Source organism: Medicago sativa, chromosome 3, assembly GCF_051527215.1.
Source record: "Medicago sativa cultivar Bolivia chromosome 3, Bolivia_mono, whole genome shotgun sequence".
Classification (NCBI taxonomy): domain Eukaryota; kingdom Viridiplantae; phylum Streptophyta; class Magnoliopsida; order Fabales; family Fabaceae; genus Medicago; species Medicago sativa.
The window spans coordinates 27390422-27416410 of NC_140751.1; the positions used below are offsets into that span (position 1 = coordinate 27390422).

Below are 25989 nucleotides of genomic sequence, written 5' to 3' on the forward strand. Positions count from 1 at the left end.
CGAAAGGATTTTAACAGCTATCAAAGGTTACGACCTGATCGGTTAAGAGACCTTTGAGCAATCCAAGGGACCTATTGAACAACCATCCGATAACATAGTCAAATATGGTCTCCAATAATAATAATTTTGTGAATAGTAGTTATTTGAGTATGGCCACTTCTTTCGATTATTTGCGGTGCATATCTTTAAATGATCATATTTGAAAATTGAAAAAGTTTAGAACAGTATTCTTTTTTTTTTTTTACAAAAAGTTTAAAACAATATGTTAGTACATGTAACAAATAATTGATTAATTGTCGGATGTTCACATAAGAAAAGAACATGAAATTCTGCTGTGGAAGCAAGACATTAATATTTTGATGTGTAATTTGCTCTTGAAATTTCAATTTTTGTTTCAACCATCTAAAGAAAAAAGGGTTAATAGGCCTTTACCCACCTGTAATATAGGCGACTTTTGGGTTTGGCCCCTGTAATTTTTTTTTTTAGATTCCGTCCTCGTAAAATGAAGATTCTTCAGGTTTGCCCCCTGACCCTAATGAGTCAGCAGAATCTCCTACGTGGCACGCTGCGTCACCTTTTTCTGATGACGTGGCGCGCTGACTGTATAATAATTTTATTTTTTATTTTTTATTAAGGTACACGTGGCATTTTTGTTTTTTTTTAAAATTAAAAAAATATTAAAAAATTCTGAAAAATGAAAAAATTAATAAAAAAATTCTTGAAAAATTAATAAAAAAATTGAAAAAAAATATTAAAAGTTCTGGAAATTGAAAAATTAATAAAAATGAAAAAATACGGAAAAAATTTAAAAATTCTGGAAAAATTAATAAAAATAAAAAATGATTAAAAAATAAAATAATCTAGTAAAATGAAAAATCATGAAAAAATTCTGAAAAAAATAAAAAATATTCTGGAAAAAATTCTTGAAAATATTTAAAAAAAAATTGAAATTTTCGAAAAAAATTAAAAAGATTAATCATTTTTAAAAAAATGAAATTTTTGAAATTTTCATTAGTATTTTTCGGAATTTCAAAATTTAGATTAGTATATATGTCGAGCTTAGGTTTTTTCAGTGTATTTTTTCCCTTATTCTCGGTTTATAAATACATAAAAGTTCCCGGTTTATAAATACACAAAAATTCCTGGAAATTTTTTTGGAAACAAATACACTGAAAAAACCTAAGCTCGACATATATACTAATGAAAATTTCAAAATTTCGAGAAATATTAATGAAAATTTCCAAAATTTCATTTTTTTAAAAATGATTAATCTTTTTAATTTTTTCGAAATTTTCAATTTTTTTTAAATATTTTCCAGAATTTTTATTTTTAATTAGAATTTTTCCAAAATTTTTATTAAAATTTTGAAAATTTTTATTAAAATTTTGAAAATTTTTATTTAAAATTTCATTTTTCTAGAATTTTAATTTTTTTTAGAAAATTTTGAAATTTTATTTTTTCAGAATTTTTTAAGCTTTTTTATTTTTTTTCATAATTTATCATTATTTTTCATTTTATTAGATTATTTTATTCTTTTAATCATTTTTTATTTTTATTAATTTTTCCAGAATTTTTAAATTTTTTCCGTATTTTTTCAATTTTTTTCATTTTTATTAATTTTTCAATTTCCAGAATTTTTAAATATTTATTTTCAATTTTTTTTATTAATTTTTCATTTTTCCAGAATTTTTTAATATTTTTTATTAATTTTTTCATTTTTCCAGATTTTTTTAATATTTTTTTAATTTAAAAAAAAAACAAAAATGCCACATGTACCCCAATAAAAAAATAAAAAGTAAAAATAATTATACAGTCAGCGCGCCACGTCATTAGTAAAAGGTGACGCAGTGTAACATCCCGCTCATCAGCTAAAGGAAACTTTATCTGTTAAATGTATCAGAGGACTCAGGTTCATGGAAAGTGATTATGGTGAAGAATGATAAGTATGACGGATGATATTTTTATGTAATATTAGTCAAGCACAGACTTATGTGTCAGTGTCAGGCAAACACGCGTTAAGACGAATGGCATTTAAGTATTTGCACGCAAGGAAGTATATAAGTGTTTTTGGGGCCAAAATAATCATTTTCCACTTCTCTTTCTCTCTCTAGGATTTGAGAGAAAGAATTCTCTCCTCCTTCTCTCTAAGATGTCGCCCCATCTCTCCCTCTCCAATCCATCCAAGGCTTTCCAAATCATGCAATTGGTAACCAAACAAGAATCATATAAGCTTCAAGGACAAGAAACAACAAAGAGAAAGGATTGAGCAAGGATTCTTGGCTTAGGGTTTGAACTTGGGAAAGCTTGGAACTTGAGGAATCACAAGGAATATGTTAGGTGAGTTCTTAGATAGAACCCTCCTTTGGGGATTATGTGCTTATTTTGCAAGAAAACATGAATTATGTTAAGATTAGGAAGAATGAGAATTTTATACCCTTGCCTTGATCTTGTCCTGTACATGTTAATATTGCTATGAAAGATGTTTTATAATGTATATATATGTTGCTGGATGTTTTGGTGCATTGCAGGAACCATTAGGATGAGTGTTGGGTCAAAAATTGCAAAATTTATACCTCAGACCCGAAGAACCACGCCATTAGCGAAATTTATGCTAATAGCAAAATTCTTCAGCAAGGGCTGCGCCCCAGGTGCGCTATTAGCGTGGCCTTCTGGATGGGCCAGCATGCTTTGGGATGTTGGTCCATTCTAGGGTCCGTGGTGCATTCCGAAGCATTTCTTTCAACGTTTTATAACTTTGTAACCCCAAAACCACATCTAATCAATGCACATAATATCAAGCAATCATAGAATCAAGAATCATGGTAATCTTAACATGTACATCAAGATAGGCACAAGAGAGTTTAAGCCGATTTATTTGGGTAGTAAGCACTAAGAAAGGGGAAAACTAGAGCCTCGATATAGTAGTCGAGAACTAGCAAGTTTAGCAAGAATTCCTAGGATGTTAAGACGCGAAGTATATTATATTCGCATATGATCAAGAATGATAGAACAAGTATGTTAAGTTGTGGATAGGATAGTTTATCTCTCCACCATGATTAAGATAGTACAAGCATGACCTAGAATGATATTTACCGCTAATCGGATCGATCAAGGTTCTGAGGTAAACATGTAAGTATGATTAAGTTTAACTTATATGCACGACAAGAGCATGACTAATAAGTGTAGGTGGCATGTCTCTTGCTATCCACATCAGGGGGATACAAGGGGTTCTCATAATGAGAATGATTCAAGCCGTAAGGGACCCGCATGTCACTGAGTAAACAAGACGTAGGTGCTCGTGTCTCTTGTTATCCACGCCAGGGGGATACGGGAGGTTCTCGACCTAAGGGGAATGGTTCAAGCCGCAAGGGACCCACACGATACCGAGGGAGTTCGATGTACGTACATCAGTCATGTATGGGATTGTTCTCGGGGTTACTCCACCCGGGGCTCTCCGTAAAATGAATCAAGATAATAATGTTTGTTCAACGCTAACATAAATGAACTTATGTACGACATGTATGTTATGATTAGGTTTCTATGCACGATTATGTTTATGCTCATGAACGAGCCCATGTATGATTATGTTTAAGAACAAGAACAAGAGCATGAAATGCTATTAGACAAGAGCAAGATATGTATAGAACCAGTAAAGAAAGCTATGCCTGTGACGACCTTAGATTTCCTTAATCGTCCGGTTTAGAATCATGTCATGAATATGCTATGTTATTTTATGTTTAGGCCTTGTTACGTAAAGCGTACACTTGCGGTTTAGGTTCCCTCAACCGCCATGACATGTATAGATGAGAAGCCTATAACAAGTAAGATAAGAGTATGACGGCCCTAGTATGCACGACCGTCTAAGTATGCAAGTCCCCACACACGTATAATCAACCGTCAGGTTGTAATGTAGACACGTGGTGACCGTAGGTTTCCCCTTGAGGTTGCCTATAGCCTAGGATTTAGAGGAACTCACTCAGACATTATGTCTCATCCCAATCCTTATTTGTTTCCGATAAACAGGTTGGATTAGCAAGTTAGTAGCCGAATGGATGATGCGACAAGTGTTCGTTTGTACCGCTGCAGGATGTATGGATAATCAAGGTTGCATATAGTATATTTATGAAAAGTTGAGTTGTATTTATGTTGTACAAACACATTTGTTGTATAAAATTATTCATTCGAAGTTTTAATGTTGTAAATTTTAATGTATCCAGTACTAAACTAATACACATGCTAGACTTTCTAGATACGTCTAGTATGAGTGTTACAATTGGTATCAGAGCAGGTCGATTCAGACCGTGCCTTGGGTCATTAAATTACAACTAAGGTAGTGGGACCATTGGGTTCGGGCTAAATGTTCTATTTGTTGGTATTAGTTGAGCCTGATCAACTCAGTTTAACATTCGACGATTAGAACGGATGCCTGAGACTGAATAGGACCCAGAAGGAACGAAGTATGTGATGAAGAAGTTTGATCGTGCCAAAAGGTGGCCGGTGAACTAATCAAGTAGAAGTGTGAATCCTCCGGGAATATAAGGTCATGTTAAAAAGGAACGTTTCGACAATGTCGGGTAAGATGTTAGCCATACTTCATGTACCCATAAGTGAAGAAGTTGGATATATGTATCTAATCATGACCGAAAGATTAAGTAAGGGTTGTTGTTGGAACAGGTTTATGATATTCTGGAATGTCAGTACAAGGTTACAAGATAGTGAGAAGTCGACGTATGTTGACGGAATTAGCAGGCTCTCAGGAATAGCAATATGTGAATGAAGTTAAGGACATGTATGTTCGGAAAGTTGCGTAAGTGCCAACATAATGAGTTAAGCCGTTCTTAGCGGATGAAGTTAAGGTTTATGTGGAAGTTTTATGTTAAGAGACATGATGAACAAGACATTGTTTTCTAATGTGCCTTGAATTGAACCGAATGATGTTAATGCTTGCCATGCAAAGGTTATAGAATTGTTTTAAGATGTTTGGAAGGAATGATATGCATTGGGATACTTGAGGAAATAAAATTTTTATGTAAAATATGATTTTTGGAAAACTGAGCTAAAGAAAACACGCCAATAGCGAAAATTTCGCTAATAGCGAAATTACTCCAGAGGATTTCGCTAATAGCGAACCTGGAGCGAAATTTTCAGTTTTTCCGAAAACTGTCATTTCGTCTCTAGGGTTAGTAGTAGCTATTGGGGGTTGTTTTCACAATCTTTTATGTAACAAACACTCTCTATAACATCAAGTATCAAATGCACATCACATCCTATGATTTCTAAGGAAGAAAATGCATGGACAAGTATTAACGGAATCAATCCGGTTTAAGGTAGCTTTGGAAGTTAATGTGTCAAGAGCCAAGATCAAGAGTACAAAAGTTCCGGCATTTAGAAGGAAAGTCACCGATGTATATACATGAGGTATGAAGTAAGAAGTTAAAGCGGTGCAAAGTTATAAGAAATCACAAGATTCACAGATTATGTGGAAATATGACGTATCTCTCGAACCTATGTTTTGCTTAATAGACTTGCTAAGGCTCGATATGATGTTGAAACATAGAGTAAATAAATTTAGAAAGATTTACGCGTATGGGTGATTGAAGTTGACATTTTGGAAATTCACGAGATTTTTAGGAGCCGGTTTGCTACGACACTCGTAGACCGAGCTAGACTCATTAGAATCTAGAATTGATGACACGTATGTGTTATCAACTCGTTCTATGATTTTAGAGCAACGGCCGGGGCCTAAACTCAATATATTTATAAAGTAGAAAAATTATCAACGTCAATGACCCGTGCGCTAGTTTACGAAGTTTTCTTAAAAAGAAAAATCAACGAGCAAGCATTGGTATGATTAAGCAAAATATAGTATGCGAGAATGCGAAGGTACAAGAATTAGATATTCAAGAAAGTCATGTTCAAGTGCTAGATGGGTTTGTTAACGGATTTTGAGTTTACCCGAAAACAAGTTCAAATATGATATGTATGGTAAATGCAACCAGCAAGAACGTAAGGTTTATCCCCAAGTCAAGTATTATGAGCATAAGATAAATTATCATGAGTTTTGAATTTACAAGACAAGTGTAAGGTTGGGACGGTGGTTGCAACAGGGGAAATCTTGAGAGCAGTTCAAGAAGTTAATATTCAAGAGGTAAGCAGAAATGTGAAGTCTCAATCACTCTAACAGATTAGAGTAATGGTTTAAGTCAGCCGGTGGGAATCAGAGTAGCGCCGCGGAAGTTAATCAGTAATCACAGAACATGGAATTTTAGTAAGTATGAATCATCATGAAGATGTCCGGTTGGTAACACAAGTTTAACAAGACGCATTATAGGGCAAACGATGAGTTCTCGATGTGATAAGTATGTATGGATGTTTATATAGTCAGCATTGGCTAAGGTAAAAGTTTTAAGTATGTGTCGTTACCTAAGTAAGATGAAAATGACAAGAATTGGTCGGGATGCACGAAAGATGATAATGGGAAGTATGTAAGGTTCAGAAGGTACCTTTTGTGACTCAAGTAAAGAATTAACGCATCAAGAATGATGACCGGTTTCCGGAAAAGGTATTAACGCTCAAGCAATAACCGAATAAGATGATGTGGAGAATCAAGTTTAATGTTCCGAGGAAGATGAACAAGTTAATGTTAAGAGGACCAAGGATTTCCTATGGATATGTAAGCGGTATGGCAAGTATGTATATCGGTTAAACAAGGGAAGAGTTTATCTTTGAAGTTAAGCATGTTATCAAGAAAGGAGATGCAACTCTTAAGCTTTATGTAATGAGATTCATACTCTTGTATGCAATACTTGTTAAGTGGAAACGATACCTGTTAAGACATGCCAAACCATGATTTTATAACTTTTAAAGCTAAGATCGGTATTATGGAACTTGGGAACGATGTTTTATTTAAACTCATGGAATTATACATTTTCGAAACTGATGAGATACGTCGTAAGTGAACTCACTTAAGACATACAAACTTCAGGACCAACTTGTCACGGACAAGTTTAGGGCGAGTTGTTAAATCTTTTTCAAAATATAGAAACTCGTCCGGTGGTTCTGTGGTGCTATTACAAATTCAGTTTTGGAAATGATAAAATATTTTTAGTCATGTATATATATTCGTTCCAAGAACCCGAATACCAGAGTTTAAGAGAATTTCTTCAAAGAACGATTTTAGAACATGTATCGTTATCATTTAACAAGAGGCGGCACTTGAAAGTATACACATGTTATGGGGACGACAATGTTCGTATGAAGCCAATATTCTATAGGATACACGGAAATGTTTCAAGAATGTTTGATGTATGTGCAAGTAGATTTGCTAGAAAGTTTCAAGAACATGTTAACCACATCATTGGTTATTAGATTGTCAGATGAAGTGGCAAGATGATTTACATTCTCATGTCAAGCTATGTAAGTACCCATTGATTCGGGTGCAAAGAAATCGCATGAAGTCGGAATATTTCTTAAGACTTGGAAAGATATAAGTGATTCGTGGAAATTGTCTATATGAGTAAGGCAAATAAGAGGCAAGTGTCTCAAGGTACAGTAAGTAAACTAATGTAAGGATTATATGTTTACCCAATAAGATTATGTATGCATGAAAAGATGTTTCAAAGTTGCAAGTAAACACTACAGGGCAAACCTGGTTTCCGTAGGATCCCAGTTAAAAGGCAAATCATGAGTGTACATGTTTATGTCAAGTTATTTACAAGAATGTTTTATGTTAAGCGGGTAAGATACAGTTCAAAACAATGAGTCTATGTTAGCATGGAATGTCCCAAATCATGGTGTACTAAGATAACTTTAAAGTTTAAGTGATATTAAGATCAAGAAGGTTATGTTCAATTGCATGTGGGTTAAGAAATAAGATGAGGACATGATACGACTAACTCTATGAATAAGTGTGTATAGAATATGTATGGCTCAGACCATGGATGAAAAGTTTTTGTCACAAAAATATGGTAGTCGATCTTTAAATTTCGAGGACGAAATTTTTTTAAGGGGGGTAGAATGTAACATCCCGCTCATCAGCTAAAGGAAACTTTATCTGTTAAATGTATCAGAGGACTCAGGTTCATGGAAAGTGATTATGGTGAAGAATCATAAGTATGACGGATGATATTTTTATGTAATATTAGTCAAGCACGGACTTATGTGTCAGTGTCAGGCAAACTCGCGTTAAGACGAATGGCATTTAAGTATTTGCGCGCAAGGAAGTATATAAGTGTTTTTGGGGCCAAAATAATCATTTTCCACTTCTCTTTCTCTCTCTAGGATTTGAGAGAAAGAATTCTCTCCTCCTTCTCTCTAAGATGTCGCCCCATCTCTCCCTCTCCAATCCATCCAAGGCTTTCCAAATCATGCAATTGGTAACCAAACAAGAATCATAGAAGCTTCAAGGACAAGAAACAACAAAGAGAAAGGATTGAGCAAGGATTCTTGGCTTAGGGTTTGAACTTGGGAAAGCTTGGAACTTGAGGAATCACAAGGAATATGTTAGGTGAGTTCTTAGATAGAACCCTCCTTTGGGGATTATGTGCTTATTTTGCAAGAAAACATGAATTATGTTAAGATTAGGAAGAATGAGAATTTTATACCCTTGCCTTGATCTTTTCGTGTACATGTTAATATTGCTATGAAAGATGTTTTATAATGTATATATATGTTGCTGGATGTTTTGGTGCATTGCAGGAACCATTAGGATGAGTTTTGGGGTCAAAAATTGCAAAATTTGTACCTCAGACCCGAAGAACCACGTCATTAGCGAAATTTACGCTAATAGCGAAATTCTTCAGCAAGGGCTGCACCCCAGGTGCACTATTAGCATGGCCATCTGGATGAGCCAGCATGCTTTGGCATGTTGGTCCATTCTAGGGTCTGTGGTGCATTCCGAAGCTTTTCTTTCAACGTTTTATAACTTTGTAACCCCAAAACAACATCTAATCAATGCACATAACATCAAGCAATCATCGAATCAAGAAGCATGGTAATCTTAACATGTACATCAAGATAGGCACAAGCGAGTTTAAGCCGATTTATTCGGGTAGTAAGCACTAAGAAAGGGGAAAACTAGAGCCTCGATATAGTAGTCGAGAACTAGCAAGTTTAGCAAGAATTCCTAGGATGTTAAGACGCGAAGTATATTATATTCGCATATGATCAAGAATGATAGAAAAAGTATGTTAAGTTGTGGATAGGATAGTTTATCTCTCCACCATGATTAAGATAGTACAAGCATGACCTAGAATGATATTTACCGCTAATCGGATCGATCAAGGTTCCGAGGTAAACATGTAAGTATGATTAAGTTTAACTTATATGCACGACAAGACCATGACTAATAAGTGTAGGTGGCATGTCTCTTGCTATCCACATCAGGGGGATACAAGGGGTTCTCATAATGATAACGATTCAATCCGTAAGGGACCCACATGTCACTGAGTAAACAAGACGTAGGTGCTCGTGTCTCTTGTTATCCACGCCAGGGGGATACGGGAGGTTCTCGACCTAAGGGGAACAGTTCAAGCCGCAAGGGACCCGCACGACACCGAGGGAGTCTGATGTACGTACATCGGTCATGTATGGGATTGTTCTCGGGGTTACTCCACCTGGGGCTCTCCGTAAAATGAATCAAGATAATAATGTTTGTTCAACGCTAACATAAATGAACTTATGTACGACATGTATGTTATGATTAGGTTTCTATGCACGATTATGTTTATGCTCATGAACGAGCCCATGTATGATTATGTTTAAGAACAAGAACAAGATCATGAAATGCTATTAGACAAGAGCAAGATATGTATAGAACCAGTAAAGAAAGCTATGCCCGTGACGACCTTAGGTTTCCTTAATCGTCCGGTTTAGAATCATGTCATGAATATGCTATGTTATTTTATGTTTAGGCCTTGTTACGTAAAGCGTACACTTGGCAATGCGGTTTAGGTTCCCTCAACCGCCATGACATGTATAGATGAGAAGCCTATAACAAGTAAGATAAGACTATGACGGCTCTAGTATGCACGACCGTCTAAGTATGCAAGTCCCCACACACGTATAATCAACCGTCAGGTTGTAATGTAGACACGTGGTGACCGTAGGTTTCCCCTTGAGGTTGCCTATAGCCTAGGATTTATAGGAACTCACTCAGACATTATGTCTCATCCCAATCCTTATTTGTTTCAGATAAATAGGTTGGATTAGCAAGCTAGTAGCCGAATGGATGATGCGATTAGTGTTCGTTTGTACCGCTGCAGGATCCATTACCTCCTCCAACAAAGTTTACTCTTTAGTGGCTCAAGAAGAGAGTCATGAAGGTATTGATATGGTTGATGATAGTAAAGTCTTGGTTAATGCTGTTGAGTCCAAGAAACCATATGTTAAAGGAAAGGGATCCAATTCTCAGGGAGGGAAAGGTGGTAGACAGTGTAGTTTCTATGGCAAATCAGGTCACACTATTGAGACTTGTTACAGGAAACATGGTTTTCCTCCCAATTATGGTAATGGTAAATTCAATTCCAATGCAAATTTTGTGCAAGCTGAAGATCCTGATGATAGTTGCAAAGGATCTGGTGAGATGACTGCTAGTGGTTCATTGCCTGCATTTACTAAAGAACAGTATGACAGCATTCTGGCCTTAATTCAGTCCTCTAAGGTTCAATCTTCTCAGCCTATGGTTAACCAGGTCAGCACTTCAGTTTCAACTGGTCATACATCAGTTGAAGCTTCTACCTCAGGTAATGCTTATTGTTCCCTACCTGTTTCACATTGTCTGGCATGTGTTAAATCCAACTCCTGGATATTAGATTCAGGAGCAAGTGACCATGTATGTTCTTCTTTGAACTGGTTTACTACTTATTATCATATTGAACCTACAAATGTTAAACTTCCAAATAATAGCATTGTTGTCACTGATATAGCAGGCACTGTCACTCTCACTCCTCATTTGGTTTTACACAGAGTTTTATTTCTCAAAGCTTTTTCTTTTGATTTGATTTCCGTATCAAAACTATGTTCCAATTCAAATTGTTCTTTGCATTTTTTTGATAAGTATTGTGAATTGCAGGATATGACCTCTCACAAGAAGATTGGTTTGGCTGATCTATGTGATGGATTGTACAAACTGAAGCTTGAAGATAGCATTCCAAGAGTCATGTCTGTCTCTATTGCTGATCCAAATGTTATTCCTTTTACTGCCCTTTGGCACTATAGGCTAGGGCACTTATCTCATTCTAGGTTAGCTATTATGAATAAGCAGTTTCCTTTCTTACAAACTGATCCCAACTTAGTGTGTGAAACTTGTCATTTTGCTAAGCAAAAGAAACTTCCCTTTTGTATTAGTCCCAAAAGAGCTATCAATAAAATGGATAATTTGCATTTTGATATTTGGGGTCCTTTATCCATTAAATCTATTCATGGTCATAGTTATTTCTTAACTGTTGTGGATAACTATAGCAGATTTGTATGGATCATTTTGTTGAAATCAAAATCAGAAGTTCAATTATAAGTTCAAAACTTTATCCTTTTTGCTGAAAATCAATTTGATTGCAAAGTTAAGATTGTCAGAAGTGACAATGATCCTGAGTTTGATTTACAACACTTTTATGCTTCCAAAGGCATTTTACATCAAAATTCTTGTGTTGAGACTCCCCAACAAAATGGGAGAGTAGAAAGAAAGCACCAACATATTTTAAATGTTGGGAGAGCCCTTTTTTTCCAATCTAAACTTCCTAAACATTTTTGGTCTTATGCTCTTATGCATGCTACTTACATTATCAATAGAGTTTCTTCTTCAATTTGGAAGGACAAATCTCCTCGTCAACTTCTTTTTGATCAAAAACCTGATTTTGACAGTTTTAAAGTTTTTGGCTCTTTATGTTTTGCATCCACTCTTTCTTCTCATAGAACCAAACTTGCTTCTAGAGCAAGAAAGTGTGTTTTTCTTGGCTACAGAACTGGTGTCAAAGGTTTTGTTCTTTTTGATTTTCTTTCTAAACAAATTTTTATTTCCAGGCATGTTGTTTTCTATGAGCATGTTTTACCTTATAAAAATGATTCTGCAAATTCATTTTCTCCTTCTTCTGATTCTCAGTTTTCTTCTGATACATTACCTGTATCTTTCCCTCATGTAGAGTCCCTTAATCATGATTATATTTCTGATTCTTCTTTCATCCTTCCTGATACTCACAATGATTGTTCTCTTTCCAATCAAAGTCCTCATATACCTATTATACCTGCTCCTATAGCAGAAGTTGAACCTGTCATACCTGATCCTATAGATGTTGTTGAGCCTGTCATTAGAAGATCAGAAAGAGTTAAAAATGTTCCTGCTAAGCTTCAAGATTATGTTTGTAACTCCTTCACAGATCAACCAACTACATCTTCTTCAGGTAGTCTATATCCCTTGTCCAATTTTACTTCCTCTCATTTTCTTTCTTCTTCACAATCACACTTCACACACTGAGCCAAACTTATATGAAGAGGCTATGTTATCTGAACACTGGGTTGAGGCTATGAATGCTGAAATATTGGCTTTAGTAAAGAATGGTAAATGGACATTAGTTGATTCTCCTCCCAAAGTTAAGCCTATAGGGAGCAAATGGGTGTTCAAAATTAAATACCATTCTGATGGATCCATTGAAAGGTACAAAGCCAGATTGGTGGCAAAAGGGTACAGTCAGATTGAAGGCCTTGACTATTTTGAAACCTTTTCACCTGTAGCAAAGATCACTACTGTCAGAATGTTGCTTGCTTTGGCCTCCATCAATAATTGGTTTTTGCATCAACTTGATGTGAATAATGCTTTTCTACATGGAGATTTACATGAGGATGTGTATATGCAAATCCCACAGGGTGTTCATTCTCCCAAACCAAATCAAGTTTGCAAGTTAAACAAGTCTCTTTATGGGTTGAAGCAAGCCAGCAGATCATGGTATGAGAAGTTAACCCTTTTTCTTACTCAGCAAGGTTATTCTCAAGCTTCTGCAGATCACACTCTCTTTGTGAATACTTCAAATGATACATTCACTGCATTGCTAGTGTATGTTGATGGCATTATCTTGACTGGCAACTCTTTACCAGAGATCCAAAGAGTCAAGCATTTACTTGTTACATCTTTCAAGATCAAAGTTTTGGGTAAATTGAAATACTTTCTTGGTCTTGAAGTTGCATATTCCAATCTTGGTATTTCTGTCTCTCAGAGGAAATACTGCTTGGATTTGCTCAATGATTCTGGCTTATTAGGCTCTAAACCGGTTTCCACACCTATGGATCCTTTTATCAAGCTGCACCATGATGGGGGGAAACCCTATAAGGACATCTATTCATATAGAAGACTTGTAGGCAGATTAATATATCTGACAAACACCAGACCAGATATTTGTTTTGCTGTTCAGCAACTGAGCCAATTCTTATCTGCACCAACCAAAATTCATTACAATGCAGCATGTAGGGTGATTAGATACTTGAAGAATTCACCAGGCAAAGGCTTATTTTTCCCTAAGTCATCACATATACATCTTTTAGGGTTTACTGATGCAGACTGGGCAGGCTGTGTTGACACAAGGAGATCCATAACAGGTTCATGCTTCTTTCTTGGCTCCTCTCTAATATCACGGCGCACCAAAAAGCAAAGCACAATGTCTAGATCTTCTAGTGAAGCAGAGTACAGAGCACTTTCTGCTGCAGCTTGTGAAATGCAGTGGCTGATTTATCATCTCAAGGATTTAAAGATTCACAATGACAAGCTTCCTGTATTGTATTGTGACAACAGAAGTGCCTTACATATAGCAGCAAATCCAGTATTTCACGAAAGAACTAAACACTTGGAGATAGATTGTCATTTTGTTAGGGACAAAGTGCAAGATGGAACCATGAAGCTTCTTCCAGTTTCAAGTTCAGAACAAGCTGCTGATTTCTTCACTAAACCGTTGCATCCTAAGCTTTTTCTTACTCTATTGTCCAAGCTTGGCATGGTAGATATATACCAAACTCTAGCTTGTGGGAGGCTCTCAGAATATAAAGAGGAAGAAGAAGTTACTTGCGATGCAAGTAAACTTAACAAAGCTTGAATAAACCCTAACTGCCAGCTGTAGCTTCTGTTGAGACAGTTAGAGGAGTAGTGTTAGTATGTAGCTAGTACATGATAGATGTTATACACTCTCATTAGCTTATAAATAGATGCTAGCACATTGTAAACTGATTCATTCATTCAATGATAATTTTCTCTCTTTTCATTCAGTTTTATTCTCTTTGAGTTTCTTATTAATATAGAATGTTATTTCTCGTGATGGTGGAGAATAATATCCTTACCAATTGCTTCGACCAGACGCAGAACCATCTTTCCGGTGTGAACTCCTTTGACACAGCTTGACCAATAGACTCTGTATGCTTAAACACAGCCCTAAAATGATATATATAATAAGTCAAATAATATGACGCTAGCTATATTATTTCACCAATACTTATCAGAAAACAATCTTAAGCAAAAGTAAAATTATCACTAAGGGGATTTAATAACTGAAATAAGAAAAATCAATTCACAGTTCATATCATTATTAAGAAGTCACTAGTAATAGGAATGAATGCATGTTAAAATTTAACATTACCTTTTGACTTGAAAACTGTGTGTGAAATTGTCACTCTCATGTAACTACAAAATTTTCATGTGATTTTAACAAAGCTTTGCTAGGAAAGCATTGTTGGAGGCTCTCCAATGGAGATGATTCCCTTCTAGAAAAGGTGTTAAAGAGCAGATACGTTCTTAGAGGCAAAGGGCAGATATCAACCAAGCTATGGGTGGAGAAGCATTATCAGCGCAAGAGAGGTGCTTGAGAAAGGTGGGAGATGGATAGTCAGTGATGGTAAAAGCATCAGAATTTGGAAGGATGCCTGGATGTCAAACCTCGAAATTTTGACATCAAAGAGCGATAACTGTACTTTGAGGGAGGAAGCCTTGGTGGAAGAACTTCTGGATCGAGATACTGGACAATGGAATAGGACCTTAATTTATAACGTTTGCAATCAGCACGAAGCGCTAAAAATTGTAAGTATTCCTATATCCCAATCCCTTCCAAAAGACAAGATTTGCTGGCACTGAGAGAAAAATGGTTGCTACACTGTCAGATCAGCATACCACTTGTTGAGCAAAATCAGAGAAAATCTCCCGCCCGGACCATCCCATCACAGGAACGAAAGACTATGGAAAGAAATTCGGAAAGCACCAATCCCCAACTAGATCAAAAACTTCATGTAGCGCTTGGCAAAGAACATTCTCCCAACTAGACACAACCTACGGAGGAAAGGTATTGTTCTAGACACCTCCTGTCCTTTATGCCAATCTGAAGCTGAGACTGTGGAACATTTATTCATGAACTGTAATTTGTCCAAACTAGCTCTGTTTGCATTGCCTTTGGGTTTCCATGCTCCCAACTAGCTGGTTGTTAGAACCTTTAATATGGATCTGCATAGCAAGTGCAAATTGGAATCGGTGGAGGTAGACTCTTGCTTGGCCGAAGCACTAGGAGTGAGATGGGTGCTTCAAGAGACAGTGAGGTTAGGCATCCAAAGATTGAAGCTCTCCTGTGATGCTCTCATTGTGGTGAATTGTGTCAACAGAGCTGGTGTAGTAGCATCCATTGAACCTGTCATTGTTGATTGTTGGAATTTAATAGATCAAATCCCATTTGTAACGGTTACTCATGTTAGTAGAGAGCTTAATATAGAAGCTCACAATTTAGCCTCTTTGTCAAAGATTGTAGGAACTAGATACTGTAGTTTTAACATGAGAGAACTCATTCCCATGTTGACTTACCATGTGATTCAAGGGTTGAATTTGTGTTGTGGAATCAGTAACATGCAAATGCAATACAAAACTACCGACTATAGAGTACAGACTAACAAAATGGGTTTGGTAGTTTTCATATAAGATAAAAGTTGTTTTCATAAGCCATCTTAGAGAGCTTATAGAAATAACTTGAAAATAGCTTATATACATGTCATAAGTTGTTCCCATCTGCTCTCTCCAATAGTCTGACAAATGCATAAGCCAGTAGATAATGACCTAATCCAAACAAGCCTTTCTGATCTTTTATAAAAGGTGTTGAGAAACTAGGCATACATGTAGAAAGCTGAGGATTGCAAAGAAATGAAAGTCAAAAACGACCTGATCACACGATCAAAAAGCTTTTAATCAGAAAATGGAGTAGATCATTTTGTTTAGAACTAGAATAATGAAGATGAAAAAATCTAGTTCATATCATAAAAAAAAAAAAAAAAAAGTGAGTTACTCATGTTCCAAAATACTTTGATCAGAGTGAACTCAATTGGCATAAAGTCTTATAAAAATTTGGATATGGTAACGAATAAATTTTTAGTTGAAATATTTGTATAGCAATGCCGTTAAGAAAAGCTTTGTACTTGAATAAACTACAGAAGTTAAAGTCAAATGTGAAAGTTCTTTTTATTAATCCTAATTATTATAAATTGTATTTATTTATAATAATTAGGATTAAGACAATCCATTTATTTATTCTTGTCAAATCAGCAAAGTTTCTGTTCTGATAATTAACTTCAATCAAACACAATCTATAACACTAAGACATAAAGTAGCTAACTGTTGTATATTTTCACATAGCTAACAGTTTCTCCAAAAGGTCTACAGCACAACCAATTCTTTGATGGGATTGGGGATATACTTTATTATAGGCCTTCTTACCACATTCTTTGATGAATCAACTATATCAAATAATGTATCCAATTTCAGAAAACTGGTGACATTAGTGTATAAGCAATTATATTACTAGTATCTGTTAATAACAGTAAAGGATCTTTATGAAAATACCAAGCTTCATACAAATTCTGGATTTTATGAACTGGAACTATATGTTGCAGAGATGAAGTTGCATTTACTTCCATAGCTGTGTATGCACACAGGTTTTATCAAAGGAGATACTGTATGTAACAACTATATTATTTCAACAAATGTTTATAGGAATATGAATATTTAGAATCAATATTAATTCAACAAATGCATGGTTTTATCATATGAGCATTCACTCAAACTTGCAAATTAAGAATCAAGTCGCAAAAAAAAAAAATTACAAATTAAGAATATTACAAACCCTACTGCATTGTACTTTGTCTGACTGGATCATGAAGGTTATTAGGAAACATTCAAATGATAATAAAATACAAACTCACTATTAGCTAAGTAAATTAAATCTTGTGGCAATCAATGGAAACCATGCATTTGGCTCCTCTCAAATAAGTGAGCTGATTATCATCCACATATGCCTTTGATCTCCTGAAAAGATGAAATAAGCATTTTCTTTTTATTAGCTCCAAAGACATGATTGTTCAATTTTTATTGTTGTAGAAAATGTTCTTTAGACTATTCCATTTAGATTACAGTTTTCAAAAACATAATGAGTTATTCCTGCCGATAACAGTAAAAGATTGGTTTTTGCTATGATTTCTCGGTTACGGCTTTATTCAACAAATGTACATTGAATTTGATTCTATGCAAAACGTATACAAAAATTGGTCTTTAAAAAAAAACATACGTAGCAGAGGACCCATGAGATGATGTGAAAATATTAAGAGATTTCTTATTAACGTGAACAAACTACTAGAGGTAAAAGAAAAACGTACCTGAAAACGGGAACACAACTTGTCCTCATATTGTGACTTGGTAGTTTATATCTATGACAGGGATGTGAGAAATTTTGGACCAATGTTCCTTCCTTTTATACCTTTCTTCTAACAATGGAAATCTTGAAATGCGGAGTTCCTTAAGAGAGTCAGGGAGGCTGTCTTCTGGTAATGACTTGAGCTGTTTTCAGCGATCCAAGTGATTTCAGCGAGGAAGGGAGGCAATTTTCTGGCAATGACTGAAGCTGTTTACAATCCCAAAAATAGAGATGTTGGAGAGAGGAGAGGTGTCGAAGCCCATTTCCATCAAACGACTTCGTTTCAGAGAGATACCTGATATATAGAGACACAAGGGAGATGGGTAGCAACGACTCCTTCATCAAGGTGTTAAATATATCATCACCCTTTCCAAACGTCAATGTTGAGAGAGCTGTCAAATATTGGAGACCCCATTCCATAACCGGCGGTGTTGTTTTTTGGGTATAAACCTCAATTGATTGTAATTTGGGAGGTAGACAAACTCCTTCGCAAAATGACAACTTTTGACATCTCATTTCCAACTTTTCAAGATCGGCGAACATGTCCATCTTAAGCTTTACTTCAAATAATTCAATTGAATCATGGGATTCGATTCTAAGTGATTCAAGGCTCGACAACCGAGGTGAAGACCTTTCTAAAATATAAATGGAATCCAGACTCCTGCAATCACGTATGGTAAGTGTTTGAAGCGCAGGGAAACCATTAAGTGGAAAGGATGTGAGTGTGTTACAACTACTCCATAACCAAAGACTCACTAGTGATGTGTAATTGCTCCACGTTTCAGGAGGTAGGAAAGATAAATTATTACATTTTTCAATTCGAAGTGATTGCAATGAAGTGGGTAGACCACTTGAGGGAAATGCACTGAGAGACGAAAGAGAAAAAAGTGACAGGTGTGTAAGACAAGTGCTTCTCAAAATCAATTTTGGCACAGATGACAGCATAACACACTTTTGAATCACTACATTTTGCATCCTACACAGAGAATCACTCGCAAGCAATGACAATTGGGTCTTTTCACCAAGCCCATTGATATTCAACTTTTTAATTGAAGACAACCAATGTAAAGTAGATGGTGTTTCCAATAGATGAGAACAACCTTTTATTACAATTTTTTCTATGCAAGGAAGCTTGCCAGGCAAATGTCCCCTTAGTTCAGGACAATTATGCAACTCCATAGTTCTAAGTTGAGGAAAAGCAAATTTTATGCCTTCAAAGGAAATCCATTCATTCCAATTTGGTAAATTGTTGAATTTTATACGCTCAAGGGATGGAAATGGTTGGAAGGAAGAATTGGAACCTTCTTCAATCTGCACATAATAGAACTCCAGGCCAATTGTCTCCAATATCTCCATACCACGTATTTCTAGGTCCTTAAGAGAAGGTAACTGCCCTACGGGTGGAAGTGTCACACAATATTCACAATTACTGATACGGAGGGATACCATGTTAGAAAACGAAGAATTTCCCAACCAACTCGGAAAGCTTGTCCCACCATAGAAGCAAATATTCAAACTCTTTAGATTTATTGGTGGTTGCAACATATCGAGCACAGCTTTCACTTTTTGCGACTCTTCACTTGGTTTTCCCCATATCAGCTCTAACTCCTCAATTTTCTCCTTGCTTTTCAGGTTGGCGTCGTGTGCCTCTCTGGCATCAACAACATTATCCAGGTTCTTGATGGTAAGTTTTCCCTGTAGGTTTGGGAATTTCCCTAGCTCTTTGATACTTAACCCTACTTGGTGCTTACCAACTAAAAAACAGGTGAGAGTTTGAAGATTTTCTAGTCCCCCGATTTCCACAGGAAACTCATTTATGTTAGTCCCTCTTATATCAAGGTGGCGTAAACTGACTAAATTTCCAATATGTACTGGCAATTCAGTGAGACTCCCACAACTTGATAAATTCAAGGTCTGTAAGTTGTAAAGGTTACATGTTGTATCAGGCAAACTTTTTATTAGAGATGTATAGTTTAGTTACAAGTAGTTATTAGTCCAATTAGTATATATACATGTAATAACCCCATTAGTGGGATAACTTTCTCATATTGTGATATTCATTTTCCATCAATACAAAGAACTTTGAGCTATTTCTTTCTTTCCTTCCATGGATGCCATGTTTCCTAACATGGTATCAGAGCAAATTTGGTATCCTCCTTGAAGGATTTTCCGCTGCATTTTCTTGAGAAAATTTAATTTTCTCACGTTAGTTTCATTTTCCTTTTCTTTCTTATTCTATTTTTTTTCCTTTCTCACTTTCTCGAGAAAATTTTCTCAATTTTCTCTTTCAATCTCGTTCCTCTTTTCTCATGGTTCATTTCTTTCTCAATCCATTTTCTTCGTCATTCCATTTTCTGTGATTTTCCTTCACTTTCTTGAGAAACCTAACTACTATTTCGTTAGTGAAATTGTTAATGTTGTTTCATCTATTGATTCCATACCTTTGTTTATGATTCCATTTCTCATCTCTTTGTTGAATTTGCTTTCCACTTTGTCCTGATTTTCCTTCTCATCGCCTTTGTTTCTTGCCTTCGATCGAATATGCTTGTTTTTGGATACGATTCATGCAATTCCAATTGCAATTCATGTTCGATTCGAATCTGTCTTGTGATTCCGCTTTATCACAATTTTCGTTTTTGTCTTTATCCCCAAATCTTAGGGTCTACAAATAATTTTCTTGTTGAGATTGATTCCTTTTACTCTGATTTTTAGTTCGGCTCTCCTTGCTTGTTCTTAATTCTAACGATTTCAATTTCCAGTCTTCGATTCGAGTCGGTGTCGTCGTTTTACATTGATTCTCTTTGTCGTCGTTTCAGAAAGGAGTTGTGTTGTAATTGAAGTCTGTTACTCTATTGTGCTCACAAGGTGTTTGTTGAAAGTCCTCATTGGAAAACAGATTGGTATTGTGTTTGGTTATGAGATTTGTTGTTGTTGAAGCCTTTTCTCATCTTGTTTGATATCGATTAGTTCGTTGTCCAACTATTGGTTTTCAACAATCTTTGTGTAAGGAGCAGCTCTTACTATGGTACTCATATGATGATTGAATGCAATTTTGAGATTTTGTTTGGATGTTGTTATCACTGCCAGATATTTGGATATGATTTGTAGTTAGTTGGATGTTGATTGATGTGTGGTAAATTGTACGGTTTCATCATCACTGTCATTAGTTCTGTTTTGAGCAGCCAGATTTGTTGGTTAACATTGCTTTGGATACTTAGAAGTTACTTCATTTTACATGAGAGTGTTCATGCGTCTTGACTGCCACTGATTGAGTAACCTTGCTGGTTCTGGTATGCCTCTTTTTCATGTCCCAGCAACTTATTTTTCTCTCTGATATAATGTTGGCTCTGGTGTTGTATTGTGATATAATGCATTGGAAGATTTGGCATGAAGAAACTAGTGATGGAATAAGTTGGCTTCTTTGTTGAAAGCTTTTGATTGTTGTTTTGGTCCTGAAGCGTTGCTGAATTTTTCTCCAATTTAGTTAGTGTTGAATGTCATTCCAACACAGTACAATCCTTTTTCCTACTAGTGCACCTTTGATCATTGGTTATGGATTAGTGGATATGATTTGCTACTTTGTTGGTCTTCATAGTTTGGAGTGGTTTGCTTTCTGAAGCTTGTGATTTGGCCTATTATCTACTTCTGGTTTGCCCATTATTGTGACAATTGAAGACTATTTTTGGATTTGGTTTAGCTTCATTATTGGAAGCATTGGTTTTGGCCTATGGTTTGAATGCATCAACATGGATTTGTTTTCTATGGTTTGAAGACACATCACATGGCTATGCATCTCTATTGGTTTGCTTTTGGTTTTTCTTGTCTCGGCTCGGCATAGGAGGGCATCACTTTTATCTTTGGAAGCTTGGTCTTGTTGCTTCATGGTACTTTTGGTGTGAAGTTTGTTCAACATATGACCTCCTTCCATTGTTGACTATGGCTCTTCCTTGCATTTGGTTTTTCTTGTCTCGGCTCGGCAATGGGGGGCATCACTTTTTATCTTTGGAACCTTGGTCTTGTATATGACCTCCTTCCATTGTAGACTATGGCTCTTCCTTGCACTTCTTTTCTTGTCTTGTGCTTCTATCTTGAGTGATTGAACACTCTTAATGGTTAAGCGTTGTGCCTTTTAAGGCTTTGTTGATATTGGCTTCTACCGGATGGTGGTTAAGCGTTGCTTTGATGCTTCTTCCTTCAATTGGTTCAACCTTGAGTTGTGGTTGCTTCTTGTTGGATAAGCACTTGTTTGATGACTTTGTTTTTTAGCCGATGTGTTTCCGGCATCTTTCCTTGTATTTTCATTTGCTTGATGCATTTCCTTGTATTTTTTCATTTCAAGTTCGAAGTGTTTTGAACACCTTCCAACTTGAGGGGGACTATTAGAGATGTATAGTTTAGTTACAAGTAGTTATTAGTCCAATTAGTATATATACATGTAATAACCCCATTAGTGGGATAACTTTCTCATATTGTGATATTCATTTTCCATCAATACAAAGAACTTTGAGCTATTTCTTTCTTTCCTTCCATGGATGCCATGTTTCCTAACACTTTTGATTTTAGTGAAGGAGATATCTAGATACCGCAACTGCACCAAATTTCCAATTGAATCTGGCAGATTGGTGATGTTTGTATACCTTGATAGTGACAAAACACGCAACCTTTTTTGTGATGGTAGCAAATCATCAACCACCTTGAAGGATAAGTAATTGAAATTGTATGTCGTGGAGTTAGTGGATAGGAAGCTTCGCAAGCATTTGAAGTTGTATAACTTCTCAAACTTCATGAAAATGTCATAGTATTCTTGGTTATATGAGAAGTGACGGACATTTTCAGAGATGTCACCACATTCAAGCCTGCAACAACTTTTTCCCGATACGAATGTAGCTAAATCATTGACAAGGTCATGCATGACAAACTTTTCTCCACGAGCATCATCGCTTAATTGTTGAATTAACGATCTCGATAACAATTCAGCAAAACAATCATCACCTAATTCCTCCAACTCTTTTCCCCCTTGAGAACAATCAAGGAAGCCTTCTGCCATCCACAACAAAACCAATGTTTTCCTATTAAGTGGGTCATCCTTTGGAAAAATTGAACAATATGCAAAACATCTTTTCAAATGAGAGGGAAGATACTGATAACTCAAATGCAAAGCAGGAAGAATTTTATCATTTGGTAAGTTCCATACATTGCTGTTCAAAATTGATGTCCACTCTGTTACATCTACCTTTGAACGTAGAAGTCCTCCTATGGTTTTAGCAGCTATTGGCAATCCTACACACTTTTTTGCAATCTTCAAGCCTATTTCTTCAAGGGTTCTGTTAGTACTATGGTGAAACTTATCACTTCCCAGTGCATGCTTTGAGAGTAAAGACCAACAATCTTCATTTGATAGAGGTTCTAATTTATGTATAGGAAATGCGTGTGCCACCTCTGCAACTTTTTGTTGGCGCGTTGTTATAATCACCATGCTTCCAGGTTTTCCATTAATGAAGGGACTTACTAGTTCATCCCAATCATCATAATTGTCATTCCACAGATCATCCAACACAAACAAAAATCTTTTCTCCCTCGAGATTTTCTTTAACTCAACTCGAAGAACATCAAGATTATTGCTATCCCAAGTTCTTGAAGTGACAGATTCAAGGAGAGACTTGGTTACTCTCATAATATCAAAATCCTCAGAAACACAAACCCACGCCCTCAAGTCAAAATGTTGTTGAACTTCTTTATCATTGTAAACAAGCTGGGCAAGGGTAGTTTTTCCTAAACCTCCCATGCCCAAAATTGCAACAACACCTATATTAGTATGGGCTGTGTCTCTTTGTGATAGCAACATGTTCACTATTGTGACTTTGTCATCCTTCCGACCCACCATGACAGATTCATTTACCACTGAACTTGAAGGTGTTCTACGTGAAACTCTACCACTTACAGTGTGTTGCAAGCCAATGGTGGTGCTCTGCTGGACAAAAGTTTGCAGCCTTTTACAAATCTTCTCCATTTCAGAATTGATCTCTCCATTTGAGTTTGTAGTTGAAAGCAAGTTCCGAAACTTATCTGTAATGTGTTCCTCAGCTTGTTTATTCTCCACCTTGCATTGCAATGCATTGTAATTGATTTGATTAAGCAAATCCTCAGCATCATAGATTGCATCTTTTAACCGATCCAACCATTGTTTGATTCTGGGTTTGAGGATCTGCTTCTCCTCTGCATCATCTAGTACAACCTCAAGAGTAAGTAGACTTGTTTCCATCTCATCCATCAATGATTCATTCAACTCTGTTTTTGTGATATAATCACGAAACTCGGTTGAAGTTAGTTTGTCCATTAAGGTTTGAAGAGTAGCAGACAGAAATGCACCACCAACCAAAGCTGCAGCCATCTCTGATTGGTATAGTAAAGTAAAGCAACAAGGAAAAAAGTTTTAGATGAAATTTTGAAGGAAATTAAGAACTAAGAAGATTGAATGATAGAAATAATTGCAAGTAAGGAGCAATGACTCGCATGTGAATGAATGGTTGATATTATTTCAAAACACAGACCTGCTAAGAAAATGTGATATTATTGCATGGGTCCAAAACAAAGACTTGGTAAAGTATGGAGGAAAGAAAGCTAGTGCTATGGTAAAGACTCAAGAGGACTTAGCATGTGGTAAAGACTCAATAGGCAAAGAAAGCTAGTTCTATGTCAGAAAAGCAATTATCAAGAAAGTTAGGAGGTATGGTAAAGGAGTTAAGACTGAAGAGGACATAGCATGGGAATGAACCTACAACAGTGTACTGTTTTTGGATGGTTGGCAGTGCATATATATGGTAAAGCTCACATGGGAATCGACTCAAGAAAACTCACATGTGAATGGTTTGTTGGCAAAGCTGGTTAATGGTTTAGGACTCTAATCATCATGTTCCTTAGGGTGTGTTTGGGAAGAGGGTTTAGGAGGGGAAGGGAGGGGAGGGCTTACATTCCTTTTTTAATTTAAAGACATTATAAAATGATTTTTAAAAAATTGAATTAACAACATGATAAATGATCATATAATACTTCAAAAACACTTAATTTATCTTAAAAAGACATTTTACATTGTTCGTAATTTAAAAAATAAAAGTGAGCCCTCCCCTCCCTTCCCCTCCTAAACCCTCTTCCCAAACACACCCTTAGAAATAAAACCTCACTGTCCTCCTTGTCAATATGGCTAGTAACAAGATCGGGGTTGGTTCGGCAAAAATAAATATTAGTTTGGTTTTGAGCCATGTGACTATATGAAGACCGTAAACTTCTATAATCCAAAGAAGATATCGGTCCACGCGAGATTTTTTTCTGCCTAAAAAAATATTAGTTTACATATCAACTCACTATGGTTTTTTCACTATACTCTAATATCTAGAATGTTCTTTCTCATGATGGTGGAGAATAATATTCTTACCAGTTGCTTCAACCAGACGCATAACCATCTTTGTGGTGTGAACTCCTTTGACACAGCTTGACCAATAAACTTTGTATGAATTATCAATGACACTAGCTGTATTATTTCAACAATACTTATCAGAAAACCATCTTAAGCAAAAGTAAAATTATCACAAAGGGGATTTAATAACAGAAAATAAGAAAAATCAATTCACAGTTCATATCATTATTAATAAGTCACTAGTAATAGGAATGAATGCTCTCATGTTAAAATTTTACATTACCTTTTCACTTGAAAATTGTGTGTGTGAAATTGTCACTCTCATGAAAGATAAAAGTTTTCATATAAGATAAAAGTTGTTTTCATAAGCCCTCTTAGAGAGCTTATAGAAATAACTTGAAAATAGCTTATATACATGTCATAAATTGTTCCCATCAGCTCTTTACAATAGTCTGACAAATGCATATGCCAGTAGATAATGACATAATCCAAACAAGCCCTTGATCTTTCTATGGTAACATAACAACAACAGTATAGCACCTTTCTGATCCTTTATTAAAGGTGTTGAGAAACTAGGCATACATTTAGAAAGCAGAGGTGTGAGCCAGCCCAGCAAGGAGTGCAAAGAAACGAAAGTCGAAAAACGACCTGATCACACAATCAAAAAGCTTTTAATCAGAAAACGGAGTAGATCGTTTGTTTAGAATAATGAAGTTAGAAAAATCTAGTTCATATCATAAAGAAAAAATGTGAGTTACTCATGTTCCAAAATACTTTGATCACTGTGAACTCAATTTGCGTCAGTGTAAGTCTTTTATTAAAAATTTGGTTATGATAACAGATAAATTTTTAGTGGAAATATTTTCATAACACTATTTTGCC

The 25989-nt window shown here is 35.8% G+C and overlaps 2 pseudogenes across 5 annotated transcripts in view; both read right to left on the minus strand.

The window, feature by feature from the left end:
- The window catches only part of LOC146936840 (putative disease resistance RPP13-like protein 1 pseudogene), a 79166-nt pseudogene that overhangs the window by 8427 nt on the left and 44750 nt on the right, over positions 1-25989 (minus strand). The window contains exon 2 of one of the 4 annotated variants that reach the window (XR_015030739.1): positions 16990-17308. The exons of the other annotated variants lie outside the window; for them this stretch is intronic. The product of XR_015030739.1 is annotated as a putative disease resistance RPP13-like protein 1 pseudogene, transcript variant X7 (transcript). Of the gene's footprint in view, positions 1-16989; positions 17309-25989 lie in introns of those variants that run through there. 4 annotated transcript variants of the gene reach the window in all.
- Positions 16990-24587, minus strand: LOC146936842 (putative disease resistance RPP13-like protein 1; annotated as a pseudogene). Its single transcript, XR_015030742.1, has 3 exons — positions 22253-24587; positions 17656-19653; positions 16990-17308 (listed from the first exon to the last, which is right to left on the minus strand). The product of XR_015030742.1 is annotated as a putative disease resistance RPP13-like protein 1 (transcript).